The sequence below is a fragment of the Meleagris gallopavo genome, chromosome 6, assembly GCF_905368555.1.
Source record: "Meleagris gallopavo chromosome 6, MGAL_WU_HG_1.1, whole genome shotgun sequence".
NCBI classification, from domain to species: domain Eukaryota; kingdom Metazoa; phylum Chordata; class Aves; order Galliformes; family Phasianidae; genus Meleagris; species Meleagris gallopavo.
The window spans coordinates 49972272-49990136 of NC_139409.1; the positions used below are offsets into that span (position 1 = coordinate 49972272).

The window sequence follows — 17865 nt, forward strand, 5'->3', positions numbered from 1 at the left end:
ATGAAAATATGCTGGATGGGGTAAAGAAGGAAGAAGGAAACTGCAGAGTTCCATATGCTGAGATCTTTTTAATCCACTTCCTCGGTGACTGAGAGCTGGTTTTAGGGGAGTGAAAACAGATTTGAAGGGGGCTCCCTTCAAATGAGCTGCCTGTTAAACTCTATAACAAGTGGGAGCCTTTCTGAGAGCCATTGACATCCTGGAGTATCTGCCATGGACAAAGACATTCATGGCAGGGTTCAACCAGTGGTTGAACCAGGGGTGAGTCTGGGAAAGGATCATGAATAAAGCTTCTAGCTGGTATATTTTCAAATCTGAATAAGTAATTCTGTATAAATGCCCAAATGTCTGAAATCTCACATGTAACATATTCTGAAGAATCTGAATATCTCTCTTTCCCAGAGGTAAGTTCCAAGGTTCTTGTGACTTTGTACTGGAATTAGGCTTGCTAGATACTCTAAAAAACAAAAAGGGAAAAAAAAAAGAAAAAAAATGGATGCTTCAGAATCCATTTCATTAATTTGCAAATCACATATTTTTTTTCCCATGAACTAGATGTCCATAAAAAAAGAAAAAAAAAGAAAAATCTGAAGTGCAGGAACAATGAAATGTTATGTAACAATCAGCTGAGTCCTTATTTTAAGCACAAAATCTTGTATTTTCACCTGAAAGCCAGTGTTCTGTTTTTTGTTGTTGTTAGTCTGTTACTTGGTTTCAGTTATTTGTTGGTGTCTATTTGGGGATTTTGTTTTGTTTTTATTATTGTTACACAGATTTTCTTTTTTCTTCCTCGGTAGAAATGGCTTCTATTGAATCACAAACAGAGTATCCCTTCAGCCACCAGTAACTCAAACCCTTGGTAAAACCAACTCCTTGCTAAATTCATCACAAGCCACAGGTAAGAGGGCAGAAGCTTGCAGTAGTGTAAACATAAACATTGATTTTGTATTTGTACGTGCATAAGTCATTTACACATTTGCACCTCAATCCTGTGTGCAAACTAGAAGAAGGATAAAATGTGCTGAAAGCTGTGGAAATTGAACTGGGAGAGTCCTTGCAGATTTATTTAAAAAAAAAAAACAAACACCAAAACAACACCTCTCTAAGATTTTCCACCCCTGGCTGTATTGTGCATGTCAAGTCAATCCTCTGCTGAAGTCAGTGGGAGCTTGCCTGGTTTCAAGGGAAATAGGTTTTGGTCCCTCTGCTGTAAATTCCCTGCTAAAGAGAATTCTACTGATCAGAAATGACTCATTCAGAAACAGAACTTGTGATCTGTTTGAAAAAAATCCTTTTCCATATTTAGTACTGCTTAAAATATGTTATTTAAAAAATAGTATAACAAATTATCTCATGAAATACAACTGAAAAGTTCCCTTTTCTTTTTTTTTCAAACACAGACTCTTCCTCCCTGCCCAGCTCCTCCTACTCAAAAAAAAAAGTGAAGTATACAATAATGCCAGTAATTACGTGTTACGAGATTTTTATTGCCTTGCAATTTATTACAAATGTTTTTGTGGGTGGTACAAAGTATTTGAACAGGTTTTCAAACTAGTCAGAAACGTATTAAATATTGGTGATTGTTATTACAGGTTGTGTTTTATAGTCTATGGTTGATTTATAGGTACAAAACCAAAAAGTCAACGCAGGGTGGCTCTCACAACAATCTTCTTGTGGCAACACTTCACAACACAGAGCAAGCCTCTCCCAGCTGAAGAAAAAAAACTTATCATTACAGAAGCAGAAACAAAGCATTATGCATACCTTGCTGCTTCCATTACCTCAGGTAGGATTTGTAGATGGTCAGTATTTCCACAGAGCAGTTTTCAAACTTTCCGTGAATCTAAATATGAATAAGAAACCTGAACTGTAGATTTTGGATTCAGGATGTTTTGCTCAACTAGATGTTGAAGATCACTTGTAAAGCAGATGTGGAAATATCTTCCATAAGAGAAAATTATTACTGGTTTGATATATATATCCGATTAAAAATCTGTATGATGTATCCAGGGAAAGGCACCAGGCACATCATGCGTAACAACTAGAACATAAGGTTACCCAGATTATTTCATGACAAGAGCTCTTAAACTGTGCAGCAATTACTACTAATCAAAAAAGGACTCGTGGATATATTTGCCCTACAGATGTCCTGCAGATATCAGGCTAGCTAGCTGATTTTCTCAGAAGTGCTAGTACAACCTCCATATCCTATACCATTTCAAAAATAGATCGTAACATCAACCACACTGTGCCCAGGAACCCCATTCACATTCTCTCCTCATTTATTTTATTTTCACCATTGATCACTCATCAGAAATTGTTCCTGTCCTGACTGCTTGGAGAAAAATGAACTGCATCTAACCACAGAAAATCTTAAATGTGAACAGGATGTTTTCAGATGAATAAGAAACATGCTTCTGCCTGGAGGAAAAAGAAAAAAAAAGAAAAAAAGGAAATTCGAATGCAATAGCTGTTTATGTATGTAAAGATTTTCCTGACCCTTCTTTCCCTACAGCTGAGAGGAAACTGTATCTCCCTGACAAGTTTGAATTGGGTACTTTGTCCACCCTGTTTTCTGATGGAGAGTCTTGAGGGAGGAGGCCGTGGCTGTTGCACACGCAGAATTGGTATCACCTTTACTGCACAGCTTGGTGTGGCTGAGCACACAGAGCTTACAGATAACCCACTCACTGTCCCAGAGACTGGGCACTGATTTGTCTTCGGCTGCCAGAGGTAGTCGTGACTGGGGAATGAGTCACATCTCCCTCTGCTTCTGTTGTTGAAGCAGAGGGATTACCAAACTAATGAGCTGTATGGCTGTCTAGGTTTCCCAAAACGCAAGGTCCCAAATTAAAAAAAAAAAAAGAAAAAGAAAAAGAAAAAAAAAAAGTCACTGGGCCTGGGCTTTGGGCCATCTCTATGTACTTGCATTTCAGCCAGCAGCAAAAGGTTTCTGCTTCATTTCAGCCTTCAAAACCCACAGGATTTTTTTTCTCACATTCTCAGAAGCAGTGAATAAGATTGGTATTGCTAAGCACAAAGAGCTCCAAATGACCCTCTGGACTGACAGGAGAGAGGAAAAATCCCAAGTAGAAATATATTCAAATCCATGGTGGGCTGATGAAGAATAGTCTCATTTTTTATCTGACTTTCATTCTGGCCCTGAAAGCAAATCCTGTCTAGACCAAGCAAGGATCCTCATGGACTTTTTCTTCTCAGCCCCTTCCTTCCACCATGCTGTGCCTGTCAGTGTAATCCCAGACTTTGCCTAAATGAGAAGATGATGCTGCACACACAGCTCTGCCCCAGGTAGCAGACAAGAGAAATATCCTCTATCTTAAGCTATCTTTGGAAAGGAAGATGAAAGAACCATACCACTGAAAAAAGGAATATCATTCTGAATGACAACAGAGGCTTTTATTTATTCATCAGTTGCTGGAGATTCTGGTTGAATAGTTCTGTTAGCTGTAAATCTTTGGCACAAGTTTGAAGTCTCTGCAGAATCCATTAAGGCATGAAAAGAGGCAGTTCACTCCTTCTTTAGGCATTTAGCTCCCATTTACATCAATGGAAATTAGATAATTCACACATCTGTTTCTTCAACCGTGTGCTTGGAGTGCTGAACTTCAGCACTGAAAAGGGCCGATTTATATGGCTAAGCAACTCACCTTCAGAAGTGAGGTGCTATTACAGGAATAAAATTTGGCAGTCAAAGTAGAGGCACCTGAAGCCCCTAATTGTTTTTAATCTATTTTGTATCTTCATTTGCTTCTCCGTAGATACAAACCCTCCCCCAAAAATGTATTACTTCTCTAGGTAAGTTTGCATCTTCCATCTTTTTAACTTCAGATTTAGGGTGCATTGGTAAATACTCCTTCTCTTAACTTTGAGAAGGGTTTGATTTCCTTCACTATTCCTTGATCTCTCCTAAATGTTTCTCCTCATATTTGCTATTTGCATTTTTCATATTTAATAGCAGAAATATAGGTGCCCATACACAAACATATGCACCTGTAATTATGGCATAGGTGATTACACTTATGGGCTATGAATTTTTTGCTTGATATGGTAAAAAAATACACTTTAAAATACAGTTGTCTTATGTAATATTGATAACGTATACATTTCAGCATCATATAGACGTTACAGAGGTATGTTTAAATTCAACACAACTTAAAAGACAAACAGCTGTTTGAGAATATGTTCTTTTAAAGAATGCATTCTTTTGTGATTGGGTGAGCCACCTGCTTAAATTTCTCATCAGAAATCACTTTCTTCTCTTTTGATTATTACGTTGCTGGTTGTTTTGTTTGTTGTTGTCATTTTGTTTGTTTGTCTGGATCACTTTCCGACAGTTAACTGCTACAAGGTTTCAGAAATAAATATAATAATTCAGGTGGTGTCAAAGCAGCCTGAGCATTCCTGTCCTGCTCTTACAAGGCACAAGTGCTCTGAGGGCAATCTAGAATGCACATTTATCTGCATGCACAGCCAGTGGCATTTGCAGCCTCTGTCTCTTAACTCTGACAACAGAGAAATCACTCCTATCTTCTTTTGGGTTCTGTGATGTTAGGGCCTCACAGCACCAATCTCTAATCAACACTGTGGTGGGGAAGGAGAATCTTTATCTGCACTGATATTCCTGCCCAGTCATATCACAGCATACAGCCCTGCCCCAGCAGTGAACCTTCTCCTTAGGTGCTGCTATTTGGGACGGGGAGCGTGGTCTTATTTTGTACTTTCGTGGACACATATGTAGACATCATCAAGGCAACTTGCTAGGTTGGCTCTTCCTCAGAAATGTGCTCAGTGACCTTTCCAGGCACTAGCTAGGAGAAGCCATCATGATGCTAAATGAGGACTCCATATGCTGAGTACGGGAAGCTACCTAGTATCCTTTAGCTACTGGCCTTTCTAGTGGGATGTGGCTTTTTACTAAGAAAGGCAGAAAGAAAGCAGCCAAGAGGTCCTGATTGGGATGCTGCAAAGGGGAGAAGCTGAGCAGTCATCAGTCCTGCCTGAGGGTGTGTGGAAAAGAGAATGGGCTCACCTGCTCACCCCAGCCCTTGTGTTCACAGGAGGGGTGAGTAAGTGAGGACTCAATCCTGTTTCAGAAGGGTTGAGCTTTTCAATTCCTTTTAAGAGTACCCACATTTGTGATCAGATATTCTTCTGCTCAAATGTTGCTCCTTGTTCCATCATGTTGTTAAACTGGAGGTGTGGAAATGCCCCTGAAGCCCCAGGGCTGTGCGTGAGACCCACTCAACGTGGCAGGGATGGATGTCTATTGAGGTTCACCATCCTGGAAAGAGGTCAGAGGTGGCCCTGGATCATGAGAAGCACAAGGAGATACTATTTGACTTGAATGTTGGGGTTGGAAGTAAGTGGGATACCATGGATGGAGCCCACTCACAGCAGACTGGTGACCTTACACGATGGGACTGAGCCAGGTTGTGACAGATGGTATCCCTGGATCTGAGACTGGATCCTGGCTCTAACTGTTTAGTTAATTAATTGTGAGGCACATACAAATTAACTTGGTAAATTTTGAATACAGCATAAAAGCCTCTGGTTTTGTAGATAGCTTAAATCTGATACTCATGTAAAATGATGAGTATAATGTAAGTTAATATTTAATTTTAAAGTTTTTCTCCTGGCCCTTGCCTATTATTTTGCAGAAGTAATTCTCAAAGGACACTACTAATTGATCTATAACAAAAGTGGTGAGTTTTGTTAGTTAGGCAAAACTGATGGATGGTGATGTTACTGGCACTAACTAATAAGAATCTCAGTAAGGTTCAGCTCTAGCTGCTCCTCTGAGTAAAACTGGAAGTATATTTTTCCATAGCAGTCATTAAAGTCTTCTATCTTGTGTCTATCTTGTGTTTCTGAGGCTGCTCCCTGAACTGTTGTGCACAGTTAAGACAGAAAGAAAAAAAGACAGAAATACCCACATAGCCCCATGGTGATGGACTTCTCTGTGGCAGTGGGAGCTGTGGGTCATCTGGGTTCATTGCTGTGCTGTAGGTGCAGGCTGCAGCTTGGGGAAGGGCTTTGATTGCCGGATGTGAGACAGCATTTTGTGAAGTGACTGGAGAAAGGGGAAACTTTGGCTATGAAGACTTTCCTTGCAGACACACCCTCCATGCCAGCCACTTGCAGGGAGTCAATTGTCCCAGCTAACCCTCCAGAAGAATTGCCTCCCCTTTGGTGAGTGTCCAGATACTGCACACACTTTGAAGTGTTGGCTGGTTGGTTGGCTTTTTATCCGAGCAGCACAACAAAAGGAGTTGCCACAGCCCAGTCTCAGGGCAAGAGCCCCATCCTATTCCATCACTCCTTTCAAGATGTGAGTGAGCCTTCTGCTCCCAGAGTCTATTTTACCTCCATGGTGGCTTTTTCCAGCAGGTTTCCAGGAATGGGAACAGCTGGAGAAACTGAATGTTATGCTTCATTGATTGGGAAAATTTGCTGTACTGCAATATTAGTACTCACTGCCTGTTGTGGTCACCAAGCACTGTCATCAAAGAGGTTTCAAAAGGCTGGTAAGGAAGTGGGATGCACTGAAGCTCTCACACTTGAGCAATACAAGTCCAGAAGGGTAATGTGGGGAGTATGTTTATCATGTAAACAGTGAACTGTCTGTAAAAAGGGAAGTTTTAAGCAGTGATGGGGATGTGGGAAATGAGAAACCATGAATTAATGAGAAACTCTGTTGAGGTCAAAGTAATTTACTGATTAATCTTGATTTCACTTCTTTTGGTAAGAGTAAAGGGGGACACTCAGGCAAACAAAGATGACGTAGCATTGCATATAAATCTTTTATTGACATTGGTTTCATAAATAACAGTAGAAATTTTGATGTTTCTCCTGGACAGCTGTTTCAAACACATTTTCTGAAAATGGAAATCCTCTCCTCTATGTTTACCTGTAAATCTTCAGTAGAATATTTATGCTTCAGGGGGATTTTGAAGAAATAAAAAAGTCACTAAAAATACCTGTGCAGTGACGTGACTAGAAGCAACCCAAATTTCCAGTCTGATTTCTTGGGACCTTCCAAGCATAGTAACAGGTCTCTGTAGAAAATCAGGAATCTCCCCTTTTTATTCTGCCAACACACAGTCCTCAAGGCCATGTAGAAAATTACTTCCTTCTGATACCAGTATTTAATCCGATAGCTTCTTTTTTTTTTCTTCCAGGCAAAATTTCTGGGAGGATTTCTCTGATTTGTGGAAACAATGAGAATAGCAAGATGACAGAAAATAGCTTTAGTTTCAGGAACATAAGATACATTTCTACATGCATTTTTTAGTGAACCTTCTGGAAACTGATAGTTGATATGACAAAATGTCCATCACAGATTATATAGATTCTGGGGTTACAACTTGTAGTCCAGATATGTGCCATTTAAGAAAAAAGAAGAGATTGAGAGAGTGAGTTAGAAAGAAAGAGAAAGGGAGAAATAGAGAGAAAGAAAGAGAAAATGAGAGAAAGAGAGAAGGAAGGGAGGAAGGGAGGGAAGGAAGAAGAAGGAGGGAAGGAGAGAGGAAGGGGGGAGGGAAGAAGGAAGACAAAGGGAGGGAGGAAGGGAGGAAGGGAGGAAGGGAGGAAGGGAGGAAGGAAGGAAGGAAGGAAGGAAGGAAGGAAGGAAGGAAGGAAGGAAGGAAGGAAGGAAGGAAGGAAGGAAGGAAGGAAGGAAGGAAGGAAGGAAGGAAGGAAGGAAGGAAGGAAGGGAGGAAGGAAGGAAGGAAGGAAGGAAGGGAGGAAGGGAGGAGGGAGGAAGGAAGAAAGGGAGGAAGGGAGGGAGGGAGGAAGGAAGAAAGGGAGGAAGGAAGGGAAGGAGGGAGGGAGGAAGGAGGAGGAAGGAAGGAAGGAAGGAAGGAAGGAAGGAAGGAAGGAAGGAAGGAAGGAAGGAAGGAAGGAAGGAAGGAAGAAAGGAAGGAAGGAAGGAAGAAAGGAAGGAAGGAAGGAAGGAAGGAAGGAAGGAAAAAGACTGCCCTTTTTTTTTTTTTTTACTTTCCAAATGTGAAGTTCTCAATTTAGAATGTTGTATGTTGCTGGCTTAGTTACAGGATGGAGATCCATTACCTAGAAAGAAATTGGTGCTTTATACGAAAGAGAAACTAGGAAATTGGAAACCACCGTGGTTTCCAATTGGAAGCATCTTTGTGCTCTAATCCTGACACACTGAAAGATGCCAAACTGTTACCATACCAATGCTATTTTAACACATCGCTTGAACAAACTGGCCTTCTGATTTGAAAGACCATCCTTCATTCATTATGTATGGTTTAGAGAACGAAACTTCACTCTCTAAGTTTGCCAAGAATAATCAGAGTTTTATAGGTATACCAAGATATTTACATGAACAGTTTTAAATAGAAGGAGCTAAATCACATAAACTACTGCAAGCTGCATCTGTATTCAGAACAGGATTTCATGTAAATTCATTTCCACATGCTTTACCTACCGTGTTTTCTCATGTTTCTTTCTCATTCTTGTTCATTTTTTGCTAAACATAAGAACAGGATGCCTAAATAAATGCTTTCTGTTATTATATCATCTGTATAATTAAATTAGCACACAACATTGGGCCCTGTGTTTCTAAAGCACATTACCATGGTTTCAGTAGACCTCATGGAAAGGTGAGTTAGAAGAATTACTGACTGTTTGACCAACTAATTCAAAAAAGAAAAAAAAAAGGAGAAAACTTCTGTCTGTAGATCATCTTGATGAACACCAGGATAAAGGAGAGCTAGGGAAGAAATTTTCTCAGAATTATTTCCCTGATCTTGCCTGAGTGAGAGGTAGGAAAGCTTTCACATAGAGAACAGGAAAAGGGAAAGTACAAAAACCAGCAACAATCTCAAGTCTTCCAGATTTCTGTAGGTGAACAGAATAACAGCCACTGTAATAATTGTACTATAAGGCACGTTGAGTCATGATGGCAGAGCACAGTCGATACCAGATTCTGCATCCCACAAGATATCTTAGGGCTTTGTGACTGCTCTCTGCTTAAGCCAATACTATTATGATGCTAAATTAAAAGTTAATCTAGCAGCTTCATCTTCCAAAGACAATTCTCCATTTAAAGACTTGGCCTTCAAGATGAGAGTAAGGCAAAATCTCCATACGAGCAGGTAGATTTATTTATTCTGCTGCATGCTCATGGAGAAATCAGGGCATGTTTAGCTCATGTGTAATTGCCATGCATACATTGTTTCTAGAGCGGAGCTGGCTTGCATTTGACTGCTCAACACCTGGGAAAAAGAAATATTTTGTTGCATCTGTCCCTCTGGATTTGGATCAGTTGCTTTTATGTGTTGCAATGTAAGGTAAGTTTTGCAGTATTACTGTAAAAATCAGGGTACAAGAAATGAGAAAACTTAAGGAGGAAGGGAGTGTTGTGTCATGAATGTTGTTCCTGTAGTATAGCTTGTACTTTATGACTAAATGATTAATTCCTTGAAGTTAGCCATTTCACTGTGGTCTAATTGTGCAGAGGTAATGCACTAAAAAGGCAGAAGCACGTGAGAGGCAACATTCACCTCCAGATTGCCTCACATGAGATAAAAGCAGCCATTTGAGAAATAAGTTTTTTCCTACACAGAAGAAGCAACGAGGGAATTTTAAAAACTAAAAGTCTACACAGTTTGATATGCTTTTGAAACTGTTCTGAACACTAATAGATGAGACGTGCCCACGGCATTGATAATTCCTATCTAACTCTACACCCAAATATTTTTAACTTCCCAGGTGATACAGGTGATACAGTAGTTCCAGAGCATCAGAGCTCATTTCACATCTAGTAGTGCAGTTCTGACACTGTGTGTGTAAGCCAAGAGAGCAATTTCTGGATGTAAATCCTGCTTAAGTCGAGGTCTTGTCTGAGTTCAGAGACTAAAATTTCAGTCCAGATTTGTTTACTTTGAAATCTTGCCGTATATCTATTGTTTGTTATATTCTCTATGCCTTTTAATGCAGGAGCTTAGTGGCTGTAATAAATTCACAGGAGACCACAAGGAGCTTCTTGCTAATTTTTCACCACCTAATTGAAAATAAAGTTGAGAGGTTTCTTGTATTTTCATGATGCTGATGGAGAAGTGGTATCTTCTCTGAGACTCATAAAAATGTTCTACCTGTATCACGTCTTATAACAATAAAAATTCTGGTTGGGAAACCCATCTCCATGTTCCAGCCCCTCCCTGCTAATGGCTCCCATTAGGTGATGCTGTCATTATACTTACTGGATCATGTTAATGTGAAAGCTCTGATAATCTCTCTGTCTAGTACAAGAAAGACGTAAATACTTCTCTAGACTTCCAAAGATAAATTTAGAAGACTTAAGTAGAACTTAAATAGGTTATAAAATATCTAACCATTTTTCCTATGGCAGGTCTTTTGTAGACCCCTGAAAAATGACGAGCAGTGTGATGGTAACAATATAAAAACTTCGTTTCCATTGATATTTCTACCATCAGATGAAAGCATCACGATATTTCTCCTGGTATCAAATTGGAAGGAGATTCTGTTTCCATTAGGGGCTGAGAACTAAAAACACATACAGCCTAAACCTAGCAGCCCCACTCAACTTTTGCATTTTGCGTGGTTCCTTCACTACAGAGTGCTATTGGGTTCTCATTATCCTCTTGATAGTCACAGACACGCAGAAACACATCCCGTGGGGCTGCGTGCATGGACATGCCTTCAATAGGACTTTTCATACAATAGTTCATGAGCAATCTGTCAGAGTGAGGGTCTTTTGCTCTAGTTCATATGTTCTTGAAATCCAGAGGGGGGTCTGATTTCATGGGTCCAGCAGAGGTTTCTCACAAAAAAAAAAAAAAAAAAATAGAAGCATTTTCAAGATATTCAGAACCACAAATCCAGCCCCCATTGAATTTTGGTTTCCCTTACAGGTCGTTATTGTTTTCAACACTTTATGGCAGTGCTGGCCAAAATCAATCTTTTACAACTTCACTTCCTACTTATACTAAAAGAAAAAGGTTGGGGCACTTAATTAGAGCTATTTATATTTTCAAAATGAGGAAGACATTCTGAAAAAGAAATTGTTTTTGCAGCCAATTCAGGGACCTTCTGTCTACAAAATCTGCTCTGGACACTTTCCCACCGCAACTTTCTTTCCATTATTAGGAACTTACACCATGTTGTATTTGACTTGGTATTTTGCCAGAAAATGTTCTTTAGGTCTCTATAGTACAAAATCTGACAGAAAGCATAACACAAGGAAAAAAAAAAGGTATTTTTAAGTCTCTACTTTTTTCCATTTTCCCATCAGAAATTTTTTTAAAAATATATTAGTAATATAAATCCATCTCTGTTCCAGTTTTTGCTGTAGTTATTTATACCCTTTAAATATGATCCATGTAGAGAAGTCCAAAGTTATTAAATTTGCTCAGATAGTCCTTCAATCTATTCAGGAGCTGAGTGTACCTGGCAAAAGCACTGAGTATTTCCTTTTGGTTTCTGAGCTAGAAGCAAGACTTGAGGTAAATGATTTTCTGCTATGATAATGATGATACTACCAGACGTCCTGAGTGGAAAAGGCCAGGGAGGTTCCGATTCTGACTCACGTTCTGATATTGTCTCTTTCTTTTTTAACCTAGGAAAACTCAGCTCAGATTCCGTCTGTGGTTTTCAGCAAGAATACTGCTTTTCCCTTCTTCCCGCACAACTTTCCAGCCAGATTGACTGAACTGCAGAAAGGTCAAATGACTTACTTGGAGGGTAACCTATGAGTCAGGAGCACAGCTAGCATTGAATCAAATCCTTTCCTGTCTTCCAGTTCAGCCACTAGACAACACACAATTGCTTTCATTGACCAGAGAGCTCTAATGAAGTCAGCATTAGCTAGCATGAGTCTCTGAACAGTGTTAGTATTAGGAGGAGTCTCTGAAAATCAGTCACCTTCCACTGGCAATCAATTTGACAAAGAGCAAACCTTGTGTCCCTTTCTTGACGTGCCTTGTGTCCTGTCTGTGCATATTGCCATTTGCACACTTAGGTCATGCAGCTGTGCTCCCACTTGTATCAGGAGCCGTTGTACACAGCTCCATTTGGAGGCTGAACTACAGCCTTTATTCTCAACCTTCTGATCTTAGGATCTTCAATGAGAGGTTAGCTGCCCCTCCTTTCCAGCTGAGAAGAGGGGAAAAGGCCTATTATTCTTTTTTTTTGTTTTGAGATCACATTTGGGAAACTGTTCAGAAATGCTGGACAAGATAAGCTGAATAGTCTGTTTTGACCTTATACTCTACCAGTGTTTAGATTTTATTGACCTAATATGCATCTGCACAAATGCTAGTTGTCTAGAAAATTTCCAAGAAAAATAACCAGAAATTAAGGCTGGAAAGGACCTTGAGCAAGCATCTCTTGTCCTCACCTACACCAGGATAGGATTTATCTACATCATTCCTACCAGCTTCAGGGACCTCCCAGAGCTACCTGTGATATCACTCATATTGTTAGGGTAGATGTTAAGGAAATCTTTATTGCTTTATTGCTCCCCCTTTTTGAAATGAGAGTGTGGCACTTTCACGTATACGATGTAAATCAACCAAAAAATAGAGCCCAGGCCATTTGGAATGGCATTACAAACTCAGTAAAAGTTACTTACAGGAGTAAATGTGTCTTTAGCAAGAATTCCCTTGTTCTTGTGGTGCTTCTTCTCTTTGTGCTAAATAATGCCCGTTTCTGCCCTTCTCCTATTTTCAAAGATTTTCTAAGTATTATTCTGTGAAACTGCCCGCACATGTGAAGAAAAAGTAGTAGGAAAAAGAAATAGTTATCAAATGAGACTGAAGATCTGGCTTTTCAATTTTCCAAAGCCAGGAAACTCGTACTGAATCATCTGACTCAATTTTCTGTGCTGTGCTGTGCTTCAGTGCTGTAGCTCATAAAGCACACAAGATAACCACTGGTCAGAGATCCTACAGTACCTCAGCAAAATGGGATGAATGGAGAGTGACGTTCCTGCTATAAATCATCAGCCCTATATGTGTTTATGTGTAATAGACAAGACTTGAGAAGCAGGGAAATATAGGACTATTACGGAATACCAGAAGGAACTTTTTAGAATGTCTCTTCTACTGATAACTGGCTAGCATCTCAAGAAATAAAACAATAATAATAAGAATAAGAATAACAGTAACAATAATAATAAAAACCACCTTTAATTTAAAGTCATCACGTAAATTAGAAATGAAAACAACTAATATTAAATCATCTTTTCCATCCCCCCAACGCTGTGGAATTGTTCCCTACAGCATGTTCCTGAGTGTTTTGCCCAGTCTTCTCTGAAGTAGCTTAAGCAACAGTGTTTCCATTGCTTCTCCTTGGAATCCTACCCGACACTGTAGTAGATCTCGCTAATAGGAAATGTTGCTGTAAAGCATAAATTTTCCTGCTCTCAGTTTCATCTCATTAATCCCACTTATACCTCCTTCTCCAGTCCTAATCAATTCCTTTGCCTTTACATGCTTATATCCTCCTAAGACTTATGAGGAATTATCATATCCCACTTAGATATCATCCAGCCAAGATACTGCAAAGCCCATTCCCTTCATTTTCCTTCAGCCCACATCTAAGCCTTGGATCATTTTTTCCCCTCTCTGAAGTCCCTTCAGATTGTCATCGAGTTGCCCTCAATTTGAGCTGAAGAGAGGTCTGGTCCCTATACTGCAGCCGGAGACACAGAGATCGGGTTTCCAGAACGCCAGCAATCCCCAGCTTGCCGCAAAGTCAGATGGAGACGAGTGGCCACGGAGACCACTCAGGAAGAAAAAGGAAATAAAGAAGAGTGACAGTTTGCAGGGGAAGAGTCATGTGAAATATCAGCAGAGCAGCATCAGTGGCGGCACGGAGGGAAAAGCCCCGCTACAGAAGTGCCCCCGGATCGTCACACGCCAATGTCCGCGACCTCATGAGCAGCAGCAACTCAGGTTAAGCGTGTGCTTTGCAGATGGACAAAGCCCAGTCTGTGTACAGTTGTTTTTTGTTTTTTTTTTTTTTCCTTGTGGCTGTAAAATTCAGAGGTGGGAGAGAAACCTGGGCTGTATCATAGACTGCCGGTGGTCCGCCCCCTCCACCCAGCCCTGCAGACCGTCCAAAACATTGTCATTGCACCCCAGAAGGCAAGCAGGCCTGGGATAGATCCAGAACGGATTACAACATAATCCAATTCACAGGGAGGGGTATTTTTGAAAGAGGATTATGTGTTTTGGTTTTTGTTTTTTTTTTTCTTTTTTTTCTGGCTGCCTGCCAGAAAATAAATAAATGCTGTAACTCTCATGTAATGTTTTTAGAAGACATGGCGATGGAAAGAGAAGGCTCTTTTCCATGTCCGTGTTAGAGAGCGGGAGGAAGAAAGCTGATTTTTGCAGCAGCGTGCCAAGCAATCTCAGGGTATGCAATAGAAAATGCTGGTGTTTCCCACTGCGCATTCAAGAACAGCATGAATCTGAAGAAAACGGTGCTTCATTTCTGATCAGAACAATGTAATATGGGTGTTGGGTCTGCATCCCAGCATCAAAAGGCCTCCTCCTGAACCCTTTGTGACCTTCAGAGAGGTTTGCATAATTATCTTGATTAAAGGCACAGCACAATTTTAGCACCAGGGACCAAAACCCACAAATTACCGAGGCCCGCGTGTTTTGCAAAATAATACCGTTCATGTGATTATTTGTTTTGTTCTAATCATTTCTGAAATATTACTCCATTGCTTAGATTTGAATTGCTGGTTCTAACAGATAGCCAGTTTGCAAATAAAATGTAAGTCCCTACAAAAATGTTTCCATTGCATGAGAAAATGTTATTGGATTTCCCTGCTGTTACAATGCTGAGCTTGGTTATTTGTATTAAGGGGTACAAGTGAATAAGGCCTGAAGCAAAAGTGTTTTCCAGTCGTGTGTGCTGTCATTTCACTGGGCCTTCTTCGGGCTTTGCTTTGATCATTTTGATTTTAGCGAGTTAATCTCTGATTTTCAGGATGGGAAACCCAATATAAACCAGACTCGGGATACAGGATAACACGCAGCTGGACTTCCATATCCAGGGAGAAGCGGGTCTTCCTGCAGAGAGCACTCTGGGTTCTGCTTTCTTTCAGGTACCCAGGGGGTGCACGTGGGATCTGTAATGGAGGGAACCACAATCCCAGTTCTCCCTGGGTCACCAAGGGTAGAAACTGAGCAGGCAGTGCACCCCCAAAGCATGGCCAGAGAGGAAATACCTGCCAGTTGAGGTCAACTATAGGCAGCTAGCCCTTCAAGCAGGTGACTCAGCTACCTCCTGCATGCTAAAAGCACTCTGTCTTGTTGTTTTCTCCCTACTCTCACAAGAGGCAGTAATTTCTCACTGCCTGAGGGTGGAGGACAGAAGAATGCTCAGAATGTCCCAGGCCCAGACGGAGAGCTTTTTTATAGGATCCTTGTCCTCTGCCAAGCACCGTTTTTCCACACAGCTTTGGTATGGGGTGGCTGTGGGTCCCTGCTCATCCACTGGCCTATTTTGACTCTTTTCCTGACATATTCTCCATCTTTCAGTCCATGAAAAAAAAAGAAATCAGACAAGTGCTCTGGGTGAACATGGTCCAGTTCATGTGTATACTTAGCTGTGTCAGGCTGAGTTCGCATCTAGCTTCTCCTCTGTCTGGCCCCTGGATGCTTCCAGACCAGGAATTCTGCCCTTGTCCACATGGTGCCTACAGCCCTTGCTGTCAGCTGTCCTGCTGCACAGATTTCTGCAACCCTCTGCTGTTAGCACACCCTCATTGCTGCAAAAAGTTCTCGACTTAAGACCTTCATGTGTTAAATGAAATTAAGGAAGTTGCAAAATCTGTTGGTACAATAATAACAGTGGGTGTTCTTACAGAAACCAGTATAAGCTGGTTGAATGGCACATCTGGGATGGTTTTAAGAAGCAACTTGATTAATACCACAGATGACTGCTATTTAAAGCCGTTTTGATGCGTATTTGAGGGAGGTTCAGTTTACCCCTAAGAAAAAAGCAGGAGTTAATACAGACAGTGAGTGTACATGATCCCCTGGGCAGTGCTGATCACTGCCCATTTAGATTGGATATTTTAAAAGTAGGGAACTTGGTTAGAATAAATAGGAAGAAGTTCCAGTAGGGCGAAAAAGTGCAGGAGAACAGCAGCAAATCCCTCCCCTCTCAGATAAGTAATTTAACCTGCAGGTCTGGTGAGAAAGTATCACTTGGAAAGCAAAGATAAGGAAAAGAGTGTGAATCTGCTGCAGCTCACTCTGAAAGGCTAACAAACAAAGAAAATATCTTGCCCAAATAAATTTGCATACAGTCATTATAAAGGGAGGTTTAGTTTGGGAATGAAGTGGGCTGTGACAGCAGGTAAAAATCTGAGGGGACATGAGGGTCAGACCGCAGTGATAAATGCTGTTTGTTGAATGCCGTGTATGTCAGCTGAGTGCCCATAAAGAAGAATTTTGGAGCAGATAAATACATCTGGTTGGTCCTGGTTGCAGCGCTCCCGTTGCAGAGATAGTCAGGGTTGAAGACAACGGCTGGAGGAACTTGGAACGATACTTCAGTAAAGCAGTGGGACCCCGGAGTACTCATGCGAAGGAAGTGAAGTGTGAAATATGTGGGATGCTGGCGCAGAGATATTTTGGAAGTAATAAAATATAGCTGTTATTAACCAGCACTGGAAAACCCACACAGTGGCTATTTGTAAGAGTGGATCCTAGGAAGAAATCTTTCTCTTCACAGGAATAAACTTCACACTAACCCTTGGGGAAGGAGGAGGGCATTAGCAGTAGAGTGATGGATCACATAGACTCTGCTCAGGAGGTTCAGCCCTGCTCTGTGCTTAAAGGTCCTGAGCCAAGTACCTGTGTTCAGCAGTGCAAGAGGAGAAGTGGCAAATCCTCCATAACACACTCAAACTTCTAAGCTGCCTGGTGGCAATGGGTGTGTTCAGCAGGGAAAAGGATAGGATCTTCTCTTCGTAAGGATAAGATCAGTGCAGCCTTTGGGACGCACAGATATTAGGCAGTGCCCAATTCAGCATACGGAGTAGTTACGGCACCATATGGGAGGCGATGATATTACAGCAATAGATGTAATGAACTGCGTTGTGATCAGCAGATGCAGCTCCATCAGCTGTAATGGGCTTAGGGCAGTTTCACACCAGATGAATTGAAATGTTGTAGTGAAATGTTGTAGTGATAGAATATATCTGTATTAAGCAATGAAGGACTTGAATTTATGTGATACTTTCTTTTCATTTCGCTCTCTTTTCTTCTTTCCATTAAAAACTAGCATGTTCTGTGCTGAGGCTTGTTTTATTCCTATCAGCGGTTGCTGTTCTATTTGCTGTGAGATGCATGTGGGTTCCTATGCCAGAAATAGGCATGGCACAGCTCTGACTGGGAGCTCTGTGGAGTTTCTCTGAGGAATTTCACAGCAGTTTTGGACACATTTATCTTCACTGAGAGTTGAAGGAAAAATCAACAACAACAACAACAAACATCATGTGTGCACAGGAAAGACAATTTTTCCAAACTTGATTAATCTCACATTGCCCTCACTGTGCAGACCCCAGCTCCTGCAAATGGAGTGGAGCTGGGGAAAGAAGAAACACGAGGAATAGAAAGGAGGAAACCCAGCTGGGAATCAGTGGAAGAAATGAGGAGGCAACAGGCTAGGGAGAGGGGAGCAGTGACCAGTAGGCAGGCTGTGGTAGCAGCACTGCTCTTAGGAAGGAAGAAAGCTGAGGGAAATATTTCTTTGCAGATAAAAAAGACCCCAGGATGTGGAGCTGTGCTGACTTTCCTCTGCATGAGAACATGCTCTTCACATAGCTATGTACTG

At 41.0% G+C, this 17865-nt stretch overlaps 1 protein-coding gene across 9 annotated transcripts in view; it reads left to right on the forward strand.

The window, feature by feature from the left end:
- The window catches only part of LOC104911589 (uncharacterized), a 75510-nt gene extending 58276 nt beyond the window's left edge, over positions 1 to 17234 (forward strand). For 4 of the 9 annotated variants that reach the window (XR_014884049.1, XR_014884047.1, XR_014884048.1 and 1 more), the window contains 5 exons: positions 798 to 898; positions 1625 to 1786; positions 3780 to 3816; positions 9228 to 9335; positions 11628 to 17234. The gene's annotated coding sequence lies outside the window, so the exon portion shown is untranslated. Of the gene's footprint in view, positions 1 to 797; positions 899 to 1400; positions 1597 to 1624; positions 1787 to 3779; positions 3817 to 9227; positions 9336 to 11627 lie in introns of those variants that run through there. The other 5 variants (XR_014884044.1, XM_085226705.1, XM_085226704.1 and 2 more) reach the window with 3 other exon arrangements.
- Positions 17235 to 17865: the final 631 nt, after the last annotated feature.